The sequence below is a fragment of the Prionailurus bengalensis genome, chromosome X (genome assembly GCF_016509475.1).
Source record: "Prionailurus bengalensis isolate Pbe53 chromosome X, Fcat_Pben_1.1_paternal_pri, whole genome shotgun sequence".
In the NCBI taxonomy this organism is placed as follows: domain Eukaryota; kingdom Metazoa; phylum Chordata; class Mammalia; order Carnivora; family Felidae; genus Prionailurus; species Prionailurus bengalensis.
The window spans coordinates 69,866,682-69,883,044 of record NC_057361.1 but is presented as its reverse complement, the minus strand read 5'-3'; the positions used below and the strand labels follow the sequence as shown (position 1 = coordinate 69,883,044).

The 16,363-nt window shown below is 35.2% G+C and overlaps 1 pseudogene; it reads left to right on the top strand.

The window, feature by feature from the left end:
• The first annotated feature begins 5,515 nt into the window (after positions 1–5,515).
• LOC122477093 overlaps positions 5,516–16,363 on the top strand; it is a 127,997-nt pseudogene continuing 117,149 nt past the window's right edge.

The window sequence follows — 16,363 nt, the reverse complement described above, 5'->3', positions numbered from 1 at the left end:
GCCTATAATAAGCTTTAATAACACTATTTAAAACGGATGTTAATAAAATACATTTGAAGAGGGTTATACGATTTGAATAATAACACATCGAGTTTCTATCATTTTCTTGATACTTCCTTTACCCATATGTAGTGCTGTTATATTAAGGAGGGATTATTATCATCATTAGCATTCTGTCTTGAAGCTTCATAAAAGCCATGTCAAAGAGGCAATAATTAAATAATGGGAAAATAGTTCTACAAAAATAGGCCAAGAGAAGAATATACGTTAAGATATTTGTAAATTTAATGCACAATGAAATAGGAGTATTTGGTTTATGAACTATGCTAAATGGTTTATTATGTAAAATATGCTTAATATTTCAATATGAGTGTATGAAGCAACTACTGAAATGAACTGAAAAGAGGCTGGCATTTTAATAACTACTTATGACTTTTTACAATGGAATAGGATACACATAAGATGCTTTAAACAGATTAGGTTTCCAGGGCCAAAAACAGTATGTGCAGTTTTGAAAATAAAGTGAGCTTCCTCTCTGCACATTTCTGAACGGTGAATGCTTGATTGGACATGCAATATTTTGATGACCTTATGTGTGATTCTCACGAATCATTGTACAGTTTAAAATTGCACACAGGGTAGTCAATACATTTGTATATGAAAAAGAAATTGTTACTTTCAAAGCATAGCAAGATAAAAAACCTAGGGCTATTATGACCCCTAGTGGAGATAGAGAACAGTGCCACTAAGACTCCTAAAGGAATTTAAGTCAGCCATACTTTTAAAAGTACACCTTTAAGATATTATGCTAAGTGAAATAAGTCAGAAAAAAAAAATACTGTGATATCACTTATATGTGGAATCTAAAAAATCCTAAAAGTAATAGAAAAAGAAATAAGACTTGTGGTTACTAAAGGCAGAGAGTGGAGGGAGGGGAGATTGGCAAACATGGTCAAAAGGTGCAAACTTCCAGTTATAACATAAGTGCTAAGGAAGTAATGTACAACTTGATAACTATAGCTAGCACTGCTGCATTATATATAGAAATGGTAAATGATGAGTTCTCATCAGAAGGAAAATTTTTCCTTTTTTTATTCTTTCTTTTATTTTTATTGTATCTATTTGAGGAGATAGGAGTTAGCTGGGCCTATTGTGGTAATCATGTCACAATATACTGTAAATCGTACCACCATGCTGTGTACTTTAAATGTGTATAGTGGCATATGTCAATTATTTCTCAATAAAACTCAGGGAAAAGTACAGAATACTGGAAGGAGACCTCACAGATGTATAATTGTGTTTTGCAAGAGCCAGTAATATTTTGGTGAATTCTTTAGGATTTTCTATGTTATCATGTCATCTGTAAAGAGTGACAGTTTAATTTCTTCTTTACCTGTATGGCTACTTCTTATTTCTTTTCCTTGTTTGATTGCTTCTAGTACCATGTTGAATAAAAGTAACGAGGGTGGACATCCTTGTCTTGTTTCTGGAGGAAAAGCTCTCAGTTTTTCACCATTGACATGTTATTTGTTGGTTTTTCATATATGGTCTTTATTATTTTGAGATAGGTTTTCCTTCACTCCACTTTGTTGAAAGTTTTTATCATGAAAAGATGCTGAATATTGTTAAATGTTTTTTCTGTATCTAATGAGATGATCATATTATTTTTATCCTTCTTTTTAATGATGTATGCATGATATTGATAGATTTGCCTATATTGAAGCATCTGTGCATCCCTGGAATAAATCCTACCAGACCGTGATAAATGATCTTTTTAACGTATTGTTGTATGCAGTTTGTTAATATTTTGTTAAGGATTGTTGCATCGATGTTCATTGGGGATATTAGCCTGTAGTGTTTTTGTTGTTTTTGTGGTGGTGGTGGTGTCTCTGTCTGGTTTTGGTATCAGGATAATGCTGACATCATAGAACATAGTTGGAATCTTTCTTTCCTATATTAGTTTTTGGAATAGTTTGAGGAGAATAGGTATTAACTCTTCTTTAAATGTCTTGTAGAATTCACCTGTGAGTCCATCTTGTCCTGGACTTATGATTTTGGTAGTTTTTTGATTACCAATTCTATATCATTACTAGTAATTGGTATGTTCATATTTTCTATTTCTTACCAGTTCAGTTTTGGAAGACTGTTTCTAGGAATTTATTCAGTTCATCGAGGTTGTCCAGTTTTTTGGCATATAATTTTTCATAGTATTTCTTTATAATACTTTGTATTCTGGGGTATCAGTTGTCTCTTCTCTCTAATTTCTTATTTTATTTATTTGGGCCCTTTCTCTCTTTTTCTTGATGAGTCTGGCTAGGAATTTGTCAATTTTATTTATCTTTTCAAAGAATCAGTTCTTGATTTAATTTATTTTCTCTATTATTTTTTAGTCTCTCCACCATTTATTTCTACTATGATCTTTATGATTTTCTTTTTGTACTTACTTTGGGCCTTGTTCTTTGTCTAGCTCCTTCAGGTATAAGGTTAGATTATTTTGTATTGCTATATAGTTCCATCTTAGAACTGTTTTCACTGTGTTCCAAAGATTGTGGATCATTATGTTTTCATTTTCATTTGTCTCCATGTAATATTTTATTTTTTCTTTTATTTCTTCATTGGCCCATTAGTATTATAGTATAATTTAATCTCCATTTGATTATATGTTTTTCCAGTTTTTTTTTCTTTGAGTTTTATATCTAGACTCATACTATTATGACTGGAAAAGATGCATAGTATGGTTTTAATCTTCTTAAACATATTGAGGCTTTGTTATTGACTAATATGTGATTTACTCTGCAGAATGTTCCACGTGTACTAGAAAAATATGGGTATACTGTTGGTTTTGGATATAATATTCCTGTATATATCTATTATATCCATCTGATCTAATGTGTCCTTCAAAGACATTTTTTCATTATTCATTTTTAGTCTATCTGATCTGTCCATTGATGTAAGTGGAGTGTTAACATCCCTTCTTATTATTCTTTTAGCATCAGTTTCTCTCTTTATTTCTCTTAATATTTGCTTTGTGTAATTAGGTGCTCCAGTGTTGGGAGCATAGATATTTATACTTGTTATATTCTCTTGTTGGATTGATCCCTTTATCACTAATGTAATGTTATTCTTTGTCTTTTGTTAAAGTTTTTTTCTTTAACATCTATTTTGTCTGATATAAGTATTGCAGCCTCTGCTTTTTCTCCTTCCATTTGCATGATGAATATTTTCCCATCCTTTCACATTCAGTGTATATTTGTTTTTTAGGTCTAAAGTGAGTCTCTTGTAGGCAAGATATAGATGGGTCTTTTTAAATGCATTCCACCACCCTGTGTCTTTTGATTGCAGCATTTAAGTCATTTATATTTAAAATAATTATTGATAGGTATGTACTTATTGTCATTTTTGGAAATTTGTTTTCTGGTCTTTTTGTAGTTCTTTTTTATTATTCTCTTCTTTTGCTGTCTTTCTTTGAGGTTGATGAGTATTTAGTTAGTTTATTTTTTTTTTGAGAGAGAGAGAGACAGAGTGAGCAGGAGAGGGGCAGAGAGATAGAGGGAGAGAGGCAATTCCAAACAGGATCTGCACTGTCAGCATGGGGCACTATGCAGGGCTCATACTCAGGAACCATGAGACCATGACCTGAGACAAAAAATCAAGAGTCAGATGCTTAACTGACTGAGCCACCCAGGAGCCAGGGATTGATGAGTTCTTATAATGTTATGTTTGGTCTCCTTTCTCTTTAGTTTTTGTGCATCTATCATAGGTTTTGGGATTTTTTTCCCATGAGGTTGATATATAACATCCTAATTATACAGCAGATATATAACATCCTAATTATATAGCAGTTTATATTAATTTGATGGTCATTTAAGTTCCAAAACATTCTTTTAAAAAAACTTCTTTCTTTTTCTTTCCCCCTTCTCTTCCCTTTTTATTCTTTTCTCCTCATTTTATGTATATGTTGTCATATTTTACATATTTTTATTTATAAAATTTTTGTAACTAACTATGGACAATTCTTGTCCACTTAAAAAAAGTCCCTTTAACTTTTCTTGTAAGGCTGGTTTACTATTGATAAAATCTTTTATCTTTTGTGTGGGAAACTCTCTTTTTCAAATCTGAATAATAACCTTGCTGGGTAAGTATCCTTGGTTGTAGGATTTTTTTAATTTTCATTTCAGTACTTTTAATAAATCATGCCACTGAAAATTTTCTGCTGGCCTTCAAATTTGTTTTTGCTTAAAAATCAGCTCACAGCCTTATATGTTGTCTCATATAAGTAACTTTTTGTTTCTCTCTTTGCTTCTTTAAAAATTCTCTGTTTACCTAACTTTGACATTGTGATGTGGATCTCTTTGGGTTCCTTTCATTTGGAACTCTGTGTGATTCTTGGACCTGGATGTCTATTTCCTTCCATAGGTTAGGGAAGTTTTCAGTTATTATTTCTTCAAATAAGTTCTACATCTTTCTCCCTTCTTCTGTGACCCCTAAAATGTGAATACTTATTCACTTGGTGTTCCCAAGAGATCTTTTAATCTATCCTATTTTTAAAACATTATTTTTTCTTTTTACTTTTCAGCTTGTTTGCTTTCCATTACTCTGTCTTCGAGATCACTGAAACATGCTACTGAATCCTCTAATTTACTGTTGATTCACTCCAGTGAGTTTTTTATTTCACTTATTATTTAGGTCAGTTCAACTGTAATTGGTTCTTTTTCAATATTTTCTGTCTCTATTGAAGGCCTTATTGACTTCTTCTGTTGAGTACCTTTATCGTCATTACTTTAAATTCTTTATAAGGCATATTTTTTTCTTAACTTTATTTCATTTAACTTTTTCCCCAAGGCTTTCTCTTGTTCTTTCCTTTGGAGTATATTCTCCTGTCTCCCCATTTTCTTCACTTTCTGTGTTTATTTTCATGGATTAAGCAGAACAGCTACTTATAAACTTAAAGACATGATTTTGTGTATGGTGTCACCTCTGTAGACTGTGTGATTGGTGACTTTTTCTGACTTGCTGGAGCTGTGGTGGTATATGCTACTCTCAAATCATAGCTTTTTATAGAAAGATGAAAAAAATAATAATAAAAGAAAAATAATAATTAAAGAAGAAAAGATAAAGAGAAATCAGAAAAAGAAAAAAAGAAGAAAATAAGAGAGAAAAAAAGAGAAAAGAAAAAGAAATAGAAAAAAACAACAAAAACAAAAACAAGAAAAAATTAAAAAATAAAAATAAAATAAACTTTGTAATTTAAAAAAATCCTTCAAAATAAAATGAACAACAACAACAAAAGAAACACAAAACAACTCATTCTCTCTGCCCAAACACCACGGAGGGTGGTGTGGGCTTGTGGTCCCTGGGCTCACTGATGTCACAAACTTACTGTCAGCTGGACCTTGTTCCAGTGTTGGCTTTTATGGTGGAGGGGAGTGAGCATTCTCTCAGCTCCTTTACCTTCTTAAACTGGCTTTTTTCTTCTGTGTCTCGGTGCTACTGGGTCTGGGGTGGGCTTACAGATATGGGCTTGGTGAGGTTGCAAGCTCACTTTGATGAGTGGACTCACCAGTCACAGCATCAGGACTCACCAGTTATGGCATCAGGACCTGGCAATTATCTCATCCACACCCAACATGCCAGGTACCTTTGACTGTGCCAGACACTGTGAAGTTTACTTTGTTGGGTGCCTGGTTTTTTAAAAATTCATTTTTCAGCTTTATTCTCATACCGAATTAATATACTTTGATCATTTCAAGCTTTACCTTTAGGAATTTTTAGGGGATACAAGAAACTGAAAATATTTTTTTCTAGGGTTAATTTATCCTCTCTACTGAAGTAATATCTTTCTGAGTATTTTATTTAATGTCCCAGTCATTAGGCGATATCTTGATTTTGGCTTTTGAGAATGGGAACTTTTTTTTTTTAAGATGTAGATTCTTTAAATTTTTTAAATGTTTATTTTTGAGAGAGAGAGACAGCAGGGGAGGGGCAGAAAGAGAGGGAGACACAGAATCCAAAGGAGGGGCAGAGAGAGAGGGAGACACAGAATCTGAAGCAGGCTCCAGGCTGTCAGCACAGAACTGGAGGCAGTGCTCAAACCCATGGACTACGAGATCATGACCTGAACCAAAGTCAGATACTTAACCACCTGAGCCATCCAGACACCCCAACAATAGGAACACTTTACAACCCTATTTACATTCCAAAAATTGTTTTGCCTGCTCCTTTCTAATGGTCTGAGGATAGTTTCCTCACATACATAATCAGAACTCAGTGGCACACTGGAAGGAGAAATTTCTTCATGTCTCTAGAGCTCTCATTCTGTGTATACTTTTCCCCTCTAGTATTCTGTATTGTATTTTCTAATCTTTTGGTGTCCTCAAATCCTCCATTCTGTCTCTTCAACTTAATGAGACTGCCAGACTCTTTTTGGGTTCTCACTTCCTGCATTATGTCTTGGAGGCTCTTTTCTGGCAATAAACTAAGACAATTGTTAGGGTAAGGGTTAGAGTTAGAGCTCACTTTGTTTCCCTTCTCTCAGGAACCCTGTGAGTCCTTGTCCAGTGTTTAAAGATCATTGTTTCATATATTTTGTCAGTTTTTAATATGTTGTTTAAGGTAGGATGGAAAGTCCAGTCCTTGTTACTTTATTATGGCTGGAGTTTAGTTTTTTTTTTTATTAAAAATAAATGTATTTTTATTAAAAATAAAATTTTAAGGGGCGCCTGGGTGGCGCAGTCAGTTAAGCGTCCGACTTCAGCCAGGTCACGATCTCGCGGTCCGGGAGTTCGAGCCCCGCGTCAGGCTCTGGGCTGATGGCTCAGAGCCTGGAGCCTGTTTCCGATTCTGTGTCTCCCTCTCTCTCTGCTCCTCCCCCGTTCATGCTCTGTCTCTCTCTGTCCCAAAAATAAATAAACGTTGAAAAAAAGATTTAAAAAAATGTATTTAAAAAATAAAATTTTAAAAGCAACCCCTAAAAATTAAACATGAAATGGACGCACCATACACTAACTAAATTCAAAATAGATTAAAAACCTAAATGTGAGACCTGAAGCCTTAAAAATCCTAGAAAACAAACCAGGCAGTAACTTCTTTGACACAGCCACAGCAACTTCTTTCTAGATATGTCTCCTGAGGCAAGGGAAACAAAAGCAAAAATATAAACTATTGAGACTACATTAAAATAAAAAGCTTCTGCACAGAGAAGGAAACAATAAAACTAAAAGGCAACCGACATAATGGGAGAAGATATTTGCAAATGACATATCTGATAAAGGGTTAGCATCCCAAGTATATAAGGAACTTATGAAACTCAACACCCCAAAAATAAATAATTAAAAAATGGGTAGAATACATGAAAATTTTTTTCCAAAGAAAACATCCAGATGCCAACAGACATATGAAAAGATGCTCAACATCACTCATCATCAGAGAGATGCAAAGCGATACAATGTGATATCACTTTACATCTGTCAGAATGGCTAAAATCAACAACACAAGAAACAACAGGTGTTGGTGAGGATGTGGAGAAAAGGGAACCCTCTTGTACTGTTTGTGGGAATGCAAACTGTTGCAGCTACTGTGGAAAACACTATGGAGGTTCCTCAAAAAGTTAAAAATAGAATTACCCTATGATCCAGTACTACTGGGTATTTACTCAAAGAATACAAAACACTAATTCAAAGGGACACATGCAGCCCTGTTTATAGTAGCATTATTTGCAATAGCCAAGATATGGAAGCAGCTCACGTGTCCATGGACTGATGAATGGACACACACACACACACACACACACACACACAGGAATATTATTCAGCCATTAAAAGAATGAAATCTTGCCATTTGCCATGAAATGGATGGAGCTAGAAGAGTATAATGCTGAGATAAGTCAGTCAAAGATAAATACCATATGATTTAACTCTTATGTGGAATTTAAGACACAAAAAAAATAACCAAAGGGAAAGAGAGAGAGAAAGAGAGAGAGAAACCAAGAAACAACTCTTAACTATATTGAACAAACTGATGGTTACTACAGGGGAGGGGTGTTGGAAGATGGGTGAAATACATGATGAGAATTAAGGAGTGCCCCTTTATTGATGAACATTGGGTGGGTGATGAAATTAAAATAAAACCTTAAAAAGTGAAATGGAGAAATAATATTAAATGCATCAGTGACTACTCACTTCCTTTTCTTAGTCACACTGTCACAGAGTTGTCTTGTCCATTAATAATGTCATCTCCACAGATAAAAACATGTATATTAGCTGTGGCATAACCACAATGAGAGAAGAATTACTTCAATTCACTTTTTTTTGTTTAAAAATTTATTGAAGACCTAAATAAATATGTATCCAGCAACAAGATAAAACAACAACAACAACAACACAAGTATATCAGAATGCTTTAATTGTATTTCCCTGATGACTATTGAGTTTTAGCATGCTTCCATTTTTTAATTGGTTATTTGAATATCCTCTTTTGTGAGGTGCATAGTCAAGTATTTTGCTCAATGTTATTGTTGGGTACCAATCTTTTTTTCTTTTCTTTTCTTTTCCTTTCTTTTCTTTTCTTTTCTCTTCTTTCTTTTCTTTTCTTTTCTTTTTTTTGTAGAATTGTAGTTCTTTATATCTTCTAGTTCCAATCCTTTTCAGTTACTGCATACCAAATATTAATACCAAATATATTATTTCAGTCTATTGCTTAGTTTTACACCCTTTTTATAAGGTGTACTGATGGAAGAAGTATTAATCTTAATTTAGTCCAATTTGCCAAAATTTTAAGCTTATGGCTAGCAATAATTTTTACTGTTTAAGAAATCCTTGCCTACTTTATGTCATGAAATATTTTCTCCCATATTTTCTATTAGGCGTTATTGTGTTAGATTTCATATATAGACCTGGGATCCGTATGAAATTTATTTTTTATATTGTATAAATATGGCATCAGGATATGCTTTTTAAAACATGGGAATTTAGGGTGCCTGGGTGGCTCAGTCGGTTAGGTGTCTGACTTCGGCTCAGGTCATGATCTTGCGGTCTGTGAGTTTGAGCCCCGTGTGTTGGGCTCTGCTGACAGCTCAGAGCCTGGAGCCTGTTTCGGATTCTGTGTCTCCCTCTCTCTCTGACCCTCCCCCGTTCCTACTCTGTCTCTCTCTGTCTCAAAAATAAATAAACGTTAAAGTTTAAAAAAAAATATGGGTATTTGGTTGAAGAAGCAACATTTACTGATCACACTACCTGTGGTAGATTTAATTATTACCCCCATTTTTCATTCTTCATTGCGTCCATTCCCTAGGTAACATTTCAGTTCCTTTTATAATGCAGATATTAATTTCCCACCCTTGATTTTTGGCTTGCTTTGGCCCAATGGTATGTTAGCAGATGAGATTCAAGACAAAAGTTTGGAATATGCTTGTCTAGTGCACTTTGATTTTTTAAATGTTTATTTACTTATTTTGAAAGAGAGAGAGAATGAGGGGGAAGGGGCAGAGAGAGAGGGAGAAGAGAATCCTAAGCAGGCTCCATGCCCAGCAGAAAGCCCCAAGTGGGGCTCAATCTCACAAACTGTGAGATCATGACCTGAGCTGAAATAGAGACACTTAATTCACTGAGCCACCCAGGCTCCCCACCTCTCCTTTCATGTATTCTGCTATTTCCATGAGAAGAACATGACTTAAAAAAAATAACATGACTTTTCTAACACAAAATAAGAAGAGAATTATAGAACTGAACCACCCCAACTTTTCCAATCACTAAAGCCTGAAGCACAGCTCCACCAGCTGAACATGAAACTTACATGTGAGAAATAAATTATTATTTTTGCATATTGCTGGCATTTTAAGATTATTTACTTTCCTCAAGAATGAGGTATATGCAAGGGCACCTGGGTGGCTCAGTCGGTTAAGCATAAGACTTGGCTCAGGTCATGATCTCACAGTTCATGAGTTAGAGCCCCGCGTCTGGCTCTGTGCTGACAGCTCAGAGCCTGGAGCCTGCTTCAGATTCTGTGTCTCCTTCTCTCTTTGGCCCTCCCCCACTCATGTTCTGTCTTTCTCTGTATTTCTCAAAAATAAATAAGCATTAAAAAATTATTTAAAAAAAGAATGTGTTATATATATTGAATCTGCAGCTGTTATATGGTATTGGGTTCCCAATAGTTACAATATATGGGTTTAGTAATCAATTAATGGAAGTAGAAATACCCTCTTACCATTATTACCAGTGACCCAATGAATAATCGCTGCTGCCTATTTCTGACACTTTAGGGCCTTCTTCATTAGAAGTTCTGATTCCTGAAAGGGAAGGGAGAATGCTTCTTCCAGAACACTTCATAAGGTTTCCACTGAATCTGAGGCAATCACTGTTGCCTGATTAGTTTGAAAATTTTCATGTTAGTGTATCAGAAGGCAAATAAGAGTTACTATGCTTGTGGGGTTAATTGACCCTGACTACTATGATGAAATAGGGCTGTCGGTATATAATTAGACCAAAGAAGGAAGTTTGAGTGATTCATTTTGATATTTTCTCATGCTACCTTGACTGTTTGTAGTTAGTAAATGGATAACTGCAGCCACCCTGGCCTAACAAGGACAAGATAACCAAAGACTACATCTGTCAAGGGAACTAGCTGAAGTGCTGGCAGACGGTGAGGGAAATCTAAAATATATATTGGACTTCTGTTTTCTATTCTGACATGTAAAGGGCTTGAAATTCATTACTCCCATCTTCACAACAACAACAACAGCAACAACAACAACCATGAAAATCAACAACTCTTCTTAGATTGTTCAGAGAATTGAGGTCACAGGACAAATGACTTCCCTGAAAAGTGGAGAAACAGGTGGATGCAGAGAATCTTAGCTTACATGAAACACAACCACAGCTCTAGCCAGAAACTGGTGAGAACACAAATTATAATTAATTGCTGGAAGCTGAACCTGAGAGTTAAAAATTTCTGGGAGCCCACTCTTGGGGCACAGTTTCATGGCTTTAACCACGAAGAGCCCAATCAGGTTCTCACAGTGAATATCAGAAAAATTGTGTTTGGGACGGGAGGGGTAGAGTCACCATTCTGAAATATGCTCAGAGGAAAAGTAGTCATTTTGAAATACACCTAAAGTGTCCTGTTCTCCACTTCAGGGGTCTGCCTTAGGGAAATCTACTTTACCAGAGCCTGTCTAATCTAACAAAAAGGCAATTGGATGGCGTGACAATTAATTTCTTGTGTCAACTTGGCTAGGCCATTGTACCAATATTTGGTCAAACACTATTCTAGATTTCTTGGAAAGAATTTTTAGATGAGATTAGCATTTAAATCAGTAGACAATGAGTAAAGCATATTACCTGCCATAATGAGGGTGGGATTTTGGACCATTGTGATTTTGTTTTCATTTGTCTCCATGTATTTTTTCATTTCCTCTTTGATTTTTGTTGTTGTTGCTGCTGACCCACTGATTAATTAGTAACATGTTGTATAGCCTCCACATGTTTCTTTTTTCCCAGAGTTTTTTTTTCTTTTTTTGTACTTGATTTCTAGTTTCACATCATTTAAGTCAGAAAGAGTGCTTTATATGATTTCAATCTTCTCAAATTTGTGAGAATTGTTTTGTGATCTAACATGTAATCTCTCCTGAAAGATATTCCATGTGTATTTAAAAATAATGTTTATTCTTCTGTTTTGGGGTAAAATGTTCTGTGTATAGTTTTTAAGTCCATATGGTCTAGGAGTCACATAAACACCCTATCCTCTTATTGATTTTCTGTCTGGATAATCTATATATTCTGCAAGTAGGGTGTTACTATCTCCTTCTACTATTGTGGTACTATAAATTTCTCCCATTATTTATGTTAATATTTGCTTTGTGTATTTTGCTGGTCCAATATTGAGTGCATAGATATTTATAATTGTTATATCCTCCTGTTAGATTGATAATTTTATCACTATGTAGTGCTCTTATTTATGTCTCTTTATGGCCTTTGCTTTAAAATCTATTTTTCCTGCTATAAGTATTACTATCCTGGCTTTTTCCCCACTTCCATCTGCATGAAATATCTTAATCTACCTTTTCACTTTCAGTGTGTATGTGTCTCTATGTGTGAAGTGAATCTCTTTTAAGTTATATTTTTTAATATTTATTTATTTCAGAGAGAGAGGGGTATAGAGAGAGAGTAAATGCGGGATGGACAGAGAGAGTGGTAAAGAGGATCCAAATTGGGCTCTGTGCTGACAGCAGAGAGCCTGATATAAGGTTCAAACTCACAAACCTTGAGACCATGACCTGAGCCAAAGTCAGATGCTTATCTAACTGAGCCACCCAGGCACTACTTATGTAGTATTTTTTGGGTCTAGTTTTTGTTGTTGTTGTTTTGTTTTGTTTTGTTTTTGTTTTTGTTTTATTAATTCTACCACATTATCTTTTGATTGGAACATTTAGACCATTTATATTTTAGAGTGATTATTGATAGGTATGCACTTATTGCCATTGTGTTAATGGTTTTCTGTTTGCTGTTGTAACTTTGCTCTCTTCCTTCTTTTGTTCTTTTTACTTGTGATGATGACTTTCTTTAGTGTTATTCTTTGATTATTTTCTCTTTAAGTTTTGTGCATCTATTATAGGATTTTGGTTTGTTTCCATGAATTTTGAATGCAAAATACAATATATGTAGCAGTGTGTATTCATTTGATAGTCACTTAAGTTGAACACATTATAAAATAACTTCATTTTGGGGCACCTAGGTGGCTCAGTCGGTTAAGCGTCTGACTTTGGCTCAGGTCATGATCTCACAGTTTGTGAGTTTGAGCCCTGCATCGGGTTCTGTGCTGACAGCTCAGAGTGTGGAGCCTGCTTCGGATTCTGTGTCTCCCTTTCTCTCTCTGCCTCTCCCCCACTTGTGCTCTGTCTCTCTCTCTCTCTCTCTCTCTCAAAAATAAATAAAATGTAAAAAATAAATAAATAACTTCATTTTTACTCTCCCCACTCCACACAATTTATGTGTATGTTGTCATATTTTACATCTTTTTATTTTGTGACTCCCCTTTACCTATTTTTTTAGATCTAATTGATTTCACTGATTTAGTTTTGTAATATTTATTTTAGCTTTATCATCGAATGGATCTACTGCCTTTACTGTATGTTTGCTATTACACAGGAGATTTTTTTCCTTTCATAATTTTCCTACTTCTAACCATGGTACTTTCTTTTCCACTTAACTTTAACATTTCTTGTAAGGCCAGTTAGTGGTGATAAACTTCTTTATTTTTTTTTCAGGAGATCTTTATCTCTCCTTCAATTCTGAATTATAGACTTGTTGAATATAATACTCTTGGTTGTATTTTTTTTATTTTTCTTTCAATTTTTTTGAATTTACCATGCCACTCATTTCTGGCCTGTAATGTTTCTGCTGAAAACTAAGCTTGTAGACTGTTGGGATATTCCTTGTATGTAAATAGTTGTTTCTCTCATGCAACTTTTTTAAGTTTATTTATTATTTTGAGAGAGATACAGAGAGAGAGAGAGAGAGAGAGAGAGAGAGAGAGAGAGAATCAGTGGGTGAGGAACAGAGAGATAGGGAGAGAGAAAATCCCAACAGACTCTGTCTGCACTGTCTGCACAGAGCCTGACATGGGGCTGGATCCCACCAACTGGAAGATCGTGACCTGAGCTGAAATACAGAGTAAGATTTTTAACCAATTGAGCCACCCAGGTGCCCCTCTCTCATGCAACTTTTAAGATTATCTCTTTATCTTTAATCTTTGACAGCTTAATTATTATTATGAACCTCCTTGGGTTCATCTTGTTAAAGGCTCTGTGAGCTTTCTGGCTGGCACTAGATACCTGTTCTTTCCCCATGTTAGGGAGGTTTTCAGCTATTATTTATTATGATGTGTTTTACCCCCATCTCACTTCTTCTGGGTCCACTATAATACAAATATTAGTATGCAGCTGTAAAGATTCTTTAACGTATCCTCATTAGTTTTTTTAATCTATCTATCATCTATCTTATCTATCATCTACCTATCTGTTTTGCTCTTCAGCTTTGATGCTTTATATTACCCTTTCTCCAAGATTTTTGATTATTTTTTCTGCATCCTCTAATCTGCTGTTGATTCCATCTTCTGTAATTTTCACTTCAGTTATTGTGTGTTTCAACTTTGATTTTCAAAAATATTTCTTCTTTGTTGAAATTTTCACTAAATTCATCCACTCTTTTCTCCAGTTCAGTGACTGTCATTATGATCATTACTTTGAACTGTTTATGAGGTAGATTGTTTATTTCAATTGTGTTTTTTATATCAATTACATGTGTTTCTGACATTTTGTCTTGTTCTTTCATTTCAAGCATATTTTTATGTCTTTTCAATTTGTTTGACTTTTTGTGTTTTTATTTATAAATTAAGCAGAACACTTACTTCTCTTAGACTTGAAGAAATGGCCTTGTATAGGGATGTCCCCAGTGTAGAATACATGTGCCTAGCAGCTTTGGCATGAGTTTGGCACTTTGAGCTGAATTTTCTCTGGTGGGTTGGCTGAAACTCAATTGAGCCCAGCCTGGTTCCCAGGGCTCTCTGCAATGTGGGCACCCTGGCAGAATAGGTGAAGCTGAAGTGGGTGCAAACAGCAGGGTCTTGTGTTCTGTGAAAGGAGCATCTTGGCAGGTCAGTTGGAGGCATAGCAGGTATAAGGGAAAGGGACACTATGCACAGCTGTTTCCTGGTAGATGGATGAGCTGAGGTTGGTGCAGGCCAGGGGGTCTTAGGATGTTTTTCACATGTGGGTCCCTTACAGGACTGCTGGAGCTGAAGCAAGTATTGACTGGGATGTCCAGGGGCACTCTGAATGGGGGAATGCCCTGGCAAGTTTCCTAGTGCTGAGGTGGGTACAAGCCTGGATTTCCCAGGATGTTTTGTGCCTGTGTCACCTTGTCAAGATAAGTGGAGCTGTAGTGGATGCTGTCCAGGTATGTCTATATGTGTTGCTTCAGAACCAACTTGATGGGAAGGCTGTGGCTGGTGTAGGCTGGGGCACTGGGGCTCATTAGGGCAGCCAGCCAGCCAGGGTGCCCATTCTCTGTTCCCAAATGCACTACCAAGGTAGAAGGGGAACATTAACAAAGGCATTTGTATGCCCCTCCAACATTAGAGATAGTTCTGGCAGCTCCTCCCTCCATTTGGCAGAGTTCTAGTCATAGTTTCTTTATATCCTAGTTGCTTTTTTAAACTATAGCTTTTTTTCCCCTTTGCTCCAGGGCATCCAGGGCTGATGTGGCCAAGTGTCTTGGAGCTCACTCTGGCAGCAGACTGACTAGGGTGTTCAGAACCTGCTCCCATCTGCGTTGTCAAGGTAGAGGATTAACATCAACAAAGGCACTTGCCAACCCCTCCAACTCTGGAGAGAATTCTAGCAGATTCTTAGATATGTCTTTTGCAAATATTGTCACCCAATCTGTGACTTGCCTTTTCATTCTCTTGAAAATGTTGTTCACAGAGTAGATCTTTTTAATTTGAATGAAATCAACTTATAATTTTTAATGGTGTTGTATCTAAACAGGTATTACCATGCCCAAGACCATCTAGGTTTTCTCTTATGTAATCTTCTAAAAGATTTATAGTTTTGTGTTTTACATTTAAGTCTATGATCCATTACGAGTTAATTTTTGTAAAGGATGTAGTCTGTGTAGATTCTTTTTTGGGGTGTGTGTGGATGTTCAGTTGTTTTACATCATTTGCTGAAGAGCTTATATTTTCTACAATATACTGCATTTTCTCTTTTGTCAAAAATCAGTTGACTAAATTTATGTGGGCCCATTTCTGGGATCTCTGTTCTGGTTCATTGGTCTATTTGTCTATTCTCTCACCAAAACCACAGTATCTTGATTACTATAACTTGATAGTAAGTCTTGAAGTCAGAACATGTCCTCTAAAATTGTTCTATTTGAATTTTGTGTTGGCTATTCTGGGTCTTTTGTCTGTTCATATAAACTTTGGAATCAGTTTGCTGATATTCACAAAATAACTTGCCAAAATTTTATTTTTATTGCATTTAATCTACAGACCAAGATGAGAAGAATATGCACTTTGACAGTATTGAATCTTCTAATCCATGAACATGGAATATCTCTTCATTTGTTTAGTTCTTTGAGTTTGCTTATCAGATTTTTGTAGTTTTTTTATATATTATACCAAAATATCTATTTTTTGTAAAATGATATTGTATTTTTTTCAAGAAATAAACTGGATTTTTTATAAGGGTACAATCAACACTTATTAAGACATAAGACATTTTTTCTGTATGAATTAATTATATTAAAATCTTAATATAAACATCAATATGAAGAAAAATAGAAAGAATTCATAAACTCTCTACCCAAAA